The sequence below is a fragment of the Chanodichthys erythropterus genome, chromosome 13 (assembly GCF_024489055.1).
Source record: "Chanodichthys erythropterus isolate Z2021 chromosome 13, ASM2448905v1, whole genome shotgun sequence".
Lineage (NCBI taxonomy): Eukaryota > Metazoa > Chordata > Actinopteri > Cypriniformes > Xenocyprididae > Chanodichthys > Chanodichthys erythropterus.
The window spans coordinates 34,114,433-34,124,673 of record NC_090233.1 but is presented as its reverse complement, the minus strand read 5'-3'; positions in this window follow the sequence as shown (position 1 = coordinate 34,124,673).

Genomic DNA, 10,241 nt, shown 5'->3' with positions numbered 1-10,241 from the left:
AAATTAATATTTACAGTTTAATGTTGTTTATTACTTACACGTTTATATTTTGATCTGAATAGATCTGAATGTGAGCTTGCAGGGTTTAAGTGGACAAAATGATTGGAGAAGTTTGGCATACATCACCATAGAGAGTAAAGATTTTTCTGAATTTTGATAAAAAAAAATTACAAGGTCAAACTTTTTTAAATTAAACATGCACAGATGAAATGTTCACAATAAGATAAATAACAAACATTTAGAAAATAGATAGGATGAATTTCCAACTAGTTATTTGTTCTAAATTCCTAACCTAAGCATTCTGTATAACATTGGAATGTAGTCAAAATATTATAGAAATGTCTGGGTGAGCTCTTTTAGCTTGGACTGCTAAACAACCACCAGCAACACCCTAGCAATCACCTAGTAATGCCCTCTCATTCACTTACATACAATAAGTGCAAACTGCTCAGAACACCTTAGCTGCTGGGGTTACACTTTATTTTAAGGTGTCTGTATTACAGTGTAATTATACATTTAATACTAAGCAATAGCATATGCAGCAATAGCATTGCAACGCCCTATTACCACAACACCCTAGGATTGTGCAGGTGAGTTTTACACAATCAAGAACAACTCATGTTTTATTCAAAATTAATGGAAAATTTAAAAAAAAATCATGTAAAAATTTTGGACTTGGTGTAAACAGACATTTAGAGAGATAGATTTGAAGTCTGAAACTAGATCACACTCTTAAACAATGGATGAATGAAGGACAAAAACATACATCCTATGCTAAGGGGAGGTTGGCTCTGTTTCTGACCCACAGTAAAGCCCCGGTGAATATGGGGGAGATATTCTGTCTCTGTTTTTAATCCATAGTGACGTTGATTACAGGCCCCAGATGCGGCCTACTATGACTACAGCTACAGCCTGCAGAGAGACAATGTGAAAGTGTGGTAGAATATAGAGGTCAGCATGTAGAGCAGGGCAAAGGGCAGACCAGGAGCAGTAAGCTAATGACAGAGCTCATAGCAAAAGGCCAGTGTCACCCACTGCATTTAGCCTTCATGTCTCTGCTAACATTACACCTCTATGGTTGCTCATCAACACAGTGACACCTCTGACATTGAGGAATTTATTCCAGCCCATCCTCCTGGCGTTTCTGAAGATGGAACAGCTGTGGACTTTAGGTCAGGCATTGTTCTTCATTAGGTTAATAATACTGCCTCAAGAACTGATTGATCAACAACAATCGCTAATGGTGTCAGGCATTCTTCAGCAATTCTCTCCAATTATAATATCTAGAAATGATAACTGCTGGGTAATCACTTCATGTTTTATTATTGTTTTTAATCATTCTTTTAATTTGCTTTAAATTATAAATGGCAAAAATGTTATAGGCTATGCTGTTTTTCAGAGATGTTACTACAGGTAAATGGCATGGAAAGACATGATGGATATTGCCATGTTATATTTTATGTAATGTTTTATTAATAAGAAATTATTAATAATAACAAAAACCATAATTTATTATTATTAATAATTATTTATATTGTAATAAATATTATTATTTAAAATATTTGGAATATTTGATAATAATCATTAAATATTTTTTACTTTATTTTATTTTCCAATCAGAATTTAGAGTCAGCACAGTGCTGTTTTACAATGTTATATTAGAATTATATACGTGTTACATGTACTATGTAAGAGTTGTATTCATAATATAGCCAACCATTATATTCAGCCATTATCATCAATATGCATTATTACAATCTATTTGTATTAAATGCGATATAAACGGGAAGCAGCACTAAATCTTTCTGTGCTATTATCTGCTCCGGACTATTCCATGTTTCAGAGCCTTGCTAACATTTCATCCCTTTTTAAAGGCCTTTAGTGAGCATCTGAGCACATTAATACAATTAATCCCAGTGTAAGGGGACATGTGGGCACTCATGATCATTGAGCTTTGCTACATTAATAGTAAAACTAATTATTTCATGACGGTAGATGGCTAACGACCTGCAGCGCACCCAGAGGACGGGCTCATGATAAATGGTCTCATTTACCCTTATAAGGACGCAATCATTTAACACAAGGCAAGAATCTCTGCAAGCATTTAATCCTGTTTAATGGTTACGCTGAGAGAGAAAGTGAGAAGACGAAGAGAAGAGAAAATAGATCTACATGAGAAATTGGGATTGTGTCTGTGTGTTTGTGACAGACAAAGAAAGTGGATAGTAGGAGGGAGTAAAATCACAAATGAACTTAACAGTTAATCAGAGAGGAGAAATGGTTGCTGGGTTTATGTCCTCCTAATTAGAAATAGCTCAGATCTATCCTCTTGCCGCAAGTGCCTTGTTAACGACTGTTTCACTAACGAGCTTAGCTCAGTGGCAGTTACGCAGATAAAAACCCTTCCTGATTGATCTGAGCGGCCTTCTGAAATTTGTTTCACTCCAGCGTATTGATTTAATTCTGTTGCTTGAAAAGCTCTAATTAATAATGATAATAAAAGTGTCCCAGCTCGTTAACATCAGCTGGTGTTTTTTTCCTCCTGCACCCATCCTTTCTTCTTTTATCTGCTCTCGTTCTCTCTCTCTCTCTCTCTCTCTCTAGTCTTTGAGGTCTGCTGGTGAGATTTTTTCTCTCCTGCTGCGTCTCTCAGGTTTAATCAATGGAGAGCTGTGTGGGTGACTATGAGAGTTCTTTGAATATACCTAAGTGATAATAGCGAATTTTAGAAAGTATAATCAGTTTAGCTGGCTCAAATATTTGGTCTGTTTCTACATCAGACAAGATCTTGATTTCTAGTACCTGTTGAAGCAGCAACCTCCGGACAACTGCTGAAAACACAACAAGACAGAAGTGTTTTTGTCAGCACATAGATGCAGAAACGTTGAGGTTTCACTATCTTCTGTTCCAATCAAAGTAAAGCAGTGTAATTAGCCGTGAAAACAAGCGCTGTTTGATCTAATGCCGTGCTCTCCCAGGAAGAATGGAAAACTTTCTTTCTCTCTCTATTTTTACTTCTTCTTCCACACCTGTGCCCTCCCTCTTTTCCTTCATGGCCCGATGGGGGGCGGGGGCTGCGTGGAGGTGTTGGGGGCTACTGATGAAGATGAAGCTGTCTGGCTGTGTCACAGGGGGCTGTTCCACCACATTCTAACTGAGGGAGGAGATGGAGAGCGAATGAAAGAGAGAAGAAGAGAGAGTGAGAAAGAGTGCCTAATCCATCACTGGAAGGGAGGACTGACACAACAAAAGACAGAGTGCGGAGCAAGGCTTTTTGGCGGCTAGGGCCGAGGCAACTTCGACAATATTTTTTGGCGCCTGTCAGGCTGTCTAATAAAGCAGAGCTGGAATATGAACTATCTCTCACTGCTGTAATACGCCTCATAAATCAGATTTAATTACGCGGTGTGGGGACAGGCAGTGGGAGCCCTGGCTGGATTTATGGGGCCTTGACTTGGCATCTTAACAACTTTGCGCTTTTAATATCATTACACTGTCATCTATTTTGCCTCCTGCCACAGAGCACGCCCAAACTCCCTGTGTAACAGCACTTTTTTTTTTCTTTCTCACATAGCCATCGTTTTTCTTCAATCCCTCTTTTTTCACCCTGAGAAAAGTCTGTTGACACCATGTAGAAGGAGCCGTTACGCCAGGCACATATGCCTACAGGTCAGCACATTTCCACAAGAGCGGCCCGGATTCGTTCGTCCGTCCGTCCGCTCGAGATTTCACTTATCCTTTCCTCTTTCCTTCCTTGTGCTTTTTGCGTCATTGTCCTCCTTTCGGCACCCCTCCTTTCCTTCGCTGACCCCCGTTTCCTCCCTTTGCTTAATCTCCTTCGAGCCTTTCTCACCGGGCCGTTTGTCTTGCCCATTCTTCCTCGTCTGTGGCGCAGGGCTTTTGACAGAACAATAAGAGAAGCTGAAGACAAAGAGGAAAGAGAGGAAGCAAAAGAAGAAAGGGGGCATAAAAAATGAGCACGGAGTGAAAGCAGAACCCTCTGCTATCCTCTTCCTTGTCTTACTAATGGCCCCTAGAGCGGCGTTCCACATAGCGCGCAGACGCTCGTGACGTTAGCCATCTTGTTAATGCTAGCCTCTAAATGCCTGCGCGAGCTCGGTGACAGTGACATATTAGTTTTGCAGCCCTGCGTAATCTGATATTTCAAAGCATGCTGCTGCACTAAAGATTTGATTAATGCTGTTCCATTTGGGCTCAGTAATTGGCCGAGACTAGAGCGGAGAGAGAGGGTGAAAGCGAGTTAGTCGTAGAGAGAGAGCCATATAGAGAGAGTGTTAATGAGAGAGAGGGTTAATTAAGCTTCTGGCATCAGGGGGACAGTTACTGATGACTCCCTATAACAAACTGCCATTGCTAATATGCGCTCGCACACGCATGCGTGCGTACGCTCGCATAGCGTTGGTAAAAGCTGTGAGTTTAACCTCATCCTCGCTCACCTGAGAGCTGGTATATGGGTGGGGAACTGGCTTCTGCAGGACAACAGGCCCCTTTGTATTTTAGGCCTACAGACCCTGTTTTTTTTGTTTTTGTTTTGTTTTTAAGATACAAAATGCAGTAATTACAGCAACCACACATTAATTGCATCGTTTCAAGCAACTCGGTGAATTACACTAAATCCATGCTGCAGGATCCAGTGTTTGCACTCGTACTTAAAATGGAGTGACTTTAAATAAAGTGCTATCGTGAAATAAGTCACTATTAGACATTGAGGCCACGTGTTGTGGGAAACGACTGAAATATCAGATTTATCTGTGGCTCATTAAACCTGTTCAGTGCCCTATAAACTGCATGAGTGATTCAAACCCACGCCAGGGGCCTAGCTATTTTCAGCCTGTGCTTCACCAAGCCAAACCGCTCACTCCATCAGAGCAAACACGCTGACCAATCAGAGCCGAGGTCATTGTTTATGCATGTGTGGAAGTATTTACACAGGCCAATGGTGTAGTAAAGCTCAAACTGATGGAGAGACACTTAAAATGCCATTAGTCACCTTGTGTTGTTAACAAATCGTAGAAGTGAGCAAAACAGACTTAATACCATTTGCTTTATAACATCAGCAAGCAGCGCATACACAAATATAGCTGTTGTATGAAAGCCCTTAAGGTCTATCTAAACACCGTTCATTGTGTCGGGGCTGTAGTTATATCTAGGTTATGTAAATCAGCTGTGTTGTGTTTACACAGAAGCAGACAGCACCTTTCAATATAAGCACCATTGTTTTATACATGTGATAAGAGGAAATGCTGGTGACATTGACAGACACATTAATAGAGGAACTTACAGTAAAGGTTATGTCAGCATTCATTATCGCGATAGCAGATTACAACTAACAATACTTTTTCAGCATTTTTTTAATCTTGGTTAATGTTATGTTGTACATGTGAATATATTTTTACATTAAAAAATTGTACACATTATCTGAGCAGATAATGCATGACTGTGACCTGATAGTTTTGGATGCGCCAATTATAAAAATGATAGTTTATACAGATAAGCCGATTATTTTTTTCTGTTATGGCCAATATTATAATGTATACTAGTTTGTCTATAAAACACTAAAAAATGTAGTAATTCTTTTTAAATGCTGCAAGTAGATTTAGGCATCACAATATTCTAATGTACAGATATTTAGATTTTTTGATTTCTGAAGATTTAACAAAATATGTTAAATTAAAAAAATATAAACAGTCTCTAGCTAACATACAGTGGCTCCATACTAATAATGAGAAGTACAATATTTACTTGGTATTAACAAATACCAAGTAATCCTGTTAAAATTGATAATTGTATGGTACCAAATATGCATCAGATGTTGGCATTAAAATTTCAAAATAAATAAAAATTGCCACATAAGTAGCCGAGAGCTGTGTAGCATGATTACGATGCATGTAGGAAAGAGAGACATTACGAGAGGGAGTGTCTGTATTGGTATTTATGGCCACATTACTCTGTCATGATGTGTGTACACAAGCAGTGTTTATTGTTTGGTCGTATTGTGCGAGAAGGTAGGTAGAGCCATATTTCTTCCTCTCGGTCCGACAAGCATCCTCTTTGTGTCCCCCCTCCTGAAGACGAATTACAGAAAACAGAGGGGAACGGCATCTGTGGCTCTTCAGGGCTGTTTGAAGGAACAGGGGGAGGAGAGAGACGAGAGGAGAGATGGATGTGGCATGGAGGAGGCCGGGAGGGGAGGTGCAGTTGGTGCTGTATTGAATGTGCCCCGACCTCACTATAACCTCACCACCTCTCCCTGACCCTCACACACAAGACCTGCAGGAGAAAGGAGGGGAGGTCAAAAAGTTAGTCACTGACTTATGAAAGAAGAGGAGAAGAGAAGAAAAGAGATCCCCCTTTCAGAAACATCTGGTGCAGGGTCTTTCAGGCCGGCCGGGGTGAATAGAAAAGGGCTGCCCTCTCCTCAGAGCTACAGAGTAATTAGGCTTGGTGCAAAGGTTCTGGGCACGTTGTTCATGGAAAGAGCCTGCTCAAGTTAATTTAATTGAAGTCTTTTTAATGCACATTTTTGGTCTTATTGTGAATGATTAATTGGAGGATGTTATTGCAAAAAAATTGCTGATGTCATTAAGGCAATGCGGCCTATTGGACAATGTTAACTATAACCACATAAGGTGTTGTTTTGGACTCGTACTCAATCTGGCTCCATTCTGAATCTGAACATAATTTTGTGAAATATCATTGCCTTTTAAAAGAACTGTTTTCTATTGAATATGTTTTATAATGTAATTTATTCTTGTTATAGCAAAGCTGAATTTCCAGCAGCCATTACTCCAGTCTTCAGTGTCACATGATCCTTCAGAAATCATTCTAATATGCTGATGTCATGTTCAAGAAACTTGTCTTATTATTATCAATATCAAAAACAGTTTTTCTTAATATTTTTGTGGTAACCAAATCTTATATTAGAATGATTTCTGAAGGATCATGTGACTGAAAACCGGAGTGATAATGCAGATTTTTTTTTATTTATTTTTTTTTACTTTGTCATCACAGGAACAAATTACATTTTAAAATATATTAAAATTGAAAACAGTTCTTTTAAATTTGACTGTATGTGTGATCAAATAAATGTAGCCTTGGTGACCATAAGACACTTATTTCATAAATAAATAAATCATAATTATTCTAAACTTTTGACCTGTAGTGTAACCTCCACTTTTCACAATCAAATAGATTCCTAATTGAACAAATGAAGTCCCGCCCCAATTTTTTTTCCTCATTGAATGTATTGAAAATACCTTGTATTATAGAAGCAAACAGTTTCACTCTGACTTTAAACTGACCTAAGCGAGGTGTTCTGCCTGTTACAACTTGTGGTTCTTGCTTTCATTTCTACTCTTGTTGTTTCATTTCTACCATTGTTTCCAGGGCTGGGCTTTGTGGGGTGAATGATTAGATAAATAAATGGATGGATGGATGAATGGATGGGGAATGGAAAGATGGAGAGAATGTGAGAGAAGGCGTGTATAGATGAATTGTGCTTTATGTGCAGTTAGGGATGTGTGTGAGGAAACTTTCTGTAATTAAGTTTTACAATCTTCTCAGTAAATGACACATAAATCTTGCCCCTCCTCATCATGCAAAGATCGTAATCCCCTCCTCAATTTCCTGTCTCTGTGGACACTCACTTGATTTAATGGCCTTTGATGATTGCTCAGTAAAACAGTACATGGGGTATCCATTCGAGATCCCAGAGGGCTGCGCGTGTGTGTCTCAGTCAGCATTTGTCAATGAACAGTTGTGCTGAGCCGCCTTTTGTTAATGTGTTTCAAAGGTAGAACATAAAATCAACATTGACATCATTAAATGGAATTGCAAATTGATTGTTTTTCGCACAGGTTTCTGAACACTCCCCTGATCTACTGTTGGTTGGACCAACAGAGAGCCCCGCCCCTACCTTACACCATTGTTTAGGGCAGAGTTGTGGCATTTACACTTTTCATGCAAATCAACAACTTACTTATAGGCCTATAGTTGTCTGTACATATTAAGCTGGAATGTGTGTTTCAATAACCATTCCTCTCTATTTTTCCTGACTCTAATCCATTTCAGATAATCCCTTGCAGTGCATGAAAAAGTCTATTCTCATTAGTCTTTCAGAAACTACATTATCTGCAGAAGTCAAGCAATTAAATCTGCATGTCTTAATGTAGCTGTTATGATTGATCATGTTTATTGGATTGACTCAAGAGCTCTTGGGTTCCTCATCAGTTATCAGACTTGAGAGCGGCAGAAGGATGGGGGTACGAGTGGCAGCAAGAACAGATAAACACTCACCTTGCTTGTGTGCTAATTGTTGTGCCTCCTTCTGTTAGCGTCCCCTTCCTTTTGTTTCTCTGCTGTCAGCTCTAATCAACCATTAGATCTTCAGCAGATGGAAGAGACGAAGTGGGAGCGACAGAGAGAGACCGTGGGAATAGCTGCTCAGTTTTAGCAACGCTGCCCTCTATCTGACAAGGAGAATGAGTTGGTCTTCTTTCTTTTTTTTTCTTTTTTTTAATAGTGGCACAAAACCTGATAGAATTAGAAAGAAGTATATATAGTTGATTGTTGTTATAATTATTGTTTTCGCTTCTCTGCTAGCTTGTGGCTTGGACTACGGTCGAACAGAAAGGTAATTATTTATTCCCATGGTGCACTGTTATTTCCATAAACACAAGCAAGCAAGCATATTGGGTTCCTGCAGATCATATTTTACACTATTAATACGCCATCTGCTTCTGTGAACACACACACACACACACATGCTTGCAGTCAGCAGAAGAGCTGAGAATGCACACTGAAATACAAATGATCACAGGGAAACCAAAATATGCAGATATATTGTCACTAAAACATGCATTTGCACACTCGCTTGTGCAAGTCAGTCCAAGAAACACATGCAGATGTATGAAATTTTAAAGTCGGCATGAAATGGTAATTCCGTCTGTTTTTGAAATGCATATTTTTGATCATGTTGTGAACGATTCATCCATGCATATGCTTCTTTTTTAATATTTTGACCATGTAATTTTATTCAAAAAGAAAATTGACGTATTTCTGGCTGAAACAGGATATTCAATGAGAGAAATGGGAATTGATTGAATAGTGAAATTTTAGCCAGGACACTTTTGTTCTGTGTGAGTGTGTGTTTGCAAAAAACATGCTTAAATATCATTGGTTAACATTATCTAATAACCTATGCCGCATCAGTGATGTCAGCAGAAAGTAAAAGACATTCAAAAGGAAGAAGAACTTATAAAAATTGTTTAAAAAGTGTTTTTCTTTGGAATAATATACACCTGTAAATCATTCAAATTTAGACCAGGAATGTGCATTAGGAAAATAAATAGATTTTGGTTTCATGTTGACTTTAAAGTCTCTGGAAGGTTTTAGGGGGTTATCAGCCCATCTCTCATTTTCTGCTGGGGAAAAAAAATTGGAAGCAGGACTTGAAGTCCACAGAACAATTTAACTGAGGTCTTGCTATTTCTTCTCAGGTCAGTAAAGAGTCTCTGTTGGATTAGAGTGGAGGTCAATGACAGGTCGAGAGATAACTGCTGGCTCACCGAGGAAACTGCTTTAATGAGAACAGCTGATCAGCTGCCATGGATTAGCATTCCTGCCATACTACGGGGGGCTCTGGTGATGGAGGGGATTACACTAATGACTAAAGCATTTAATATGTCTATCAGTTTGTCAGCAGTGACATCGGGCATTACATGATAGGGGTCGAGCTGTTTAAGTTTGGCAGATTTTTCAGGTGACTGAGGGTTTTGCGTGCACATGAGAGGCAGAGAGAAGGAAACGGGATGGATCACCTACCTCTACAAGGTAGAAACTAGAGGAGAAAACCAGGCACTGAGAAAGAGACAGAACGAGAGGGAAGCAGTGACAAAGAGAGAGAGAGAGAGAGAGAGAGAGAGAGAGAGAAGGAGGAGGGGTGTTCTGGCTGGGTTGACAGCAGCCCATTCATCCTCCATGCTAGAGGAGACAAAGTGCTGGCTGGCTTAGGACAGGCCCCATAAATCACCTTCCATAAGACACACTACCTACTGCTTATTACATTCAGCATGACAAAGCCTCTCTCCCTTCCCTTTTTTCTGTTTTCTCCTCTCCACTCCTTCTCTGTTCATTCTGCCTTACCTTTCCCTTTCTCTGTGCTTGTTTCCTTTTTCCGTCTTCTTGTCTTTTCTTGTCTCACTTTCTATAGAGGTGAATTC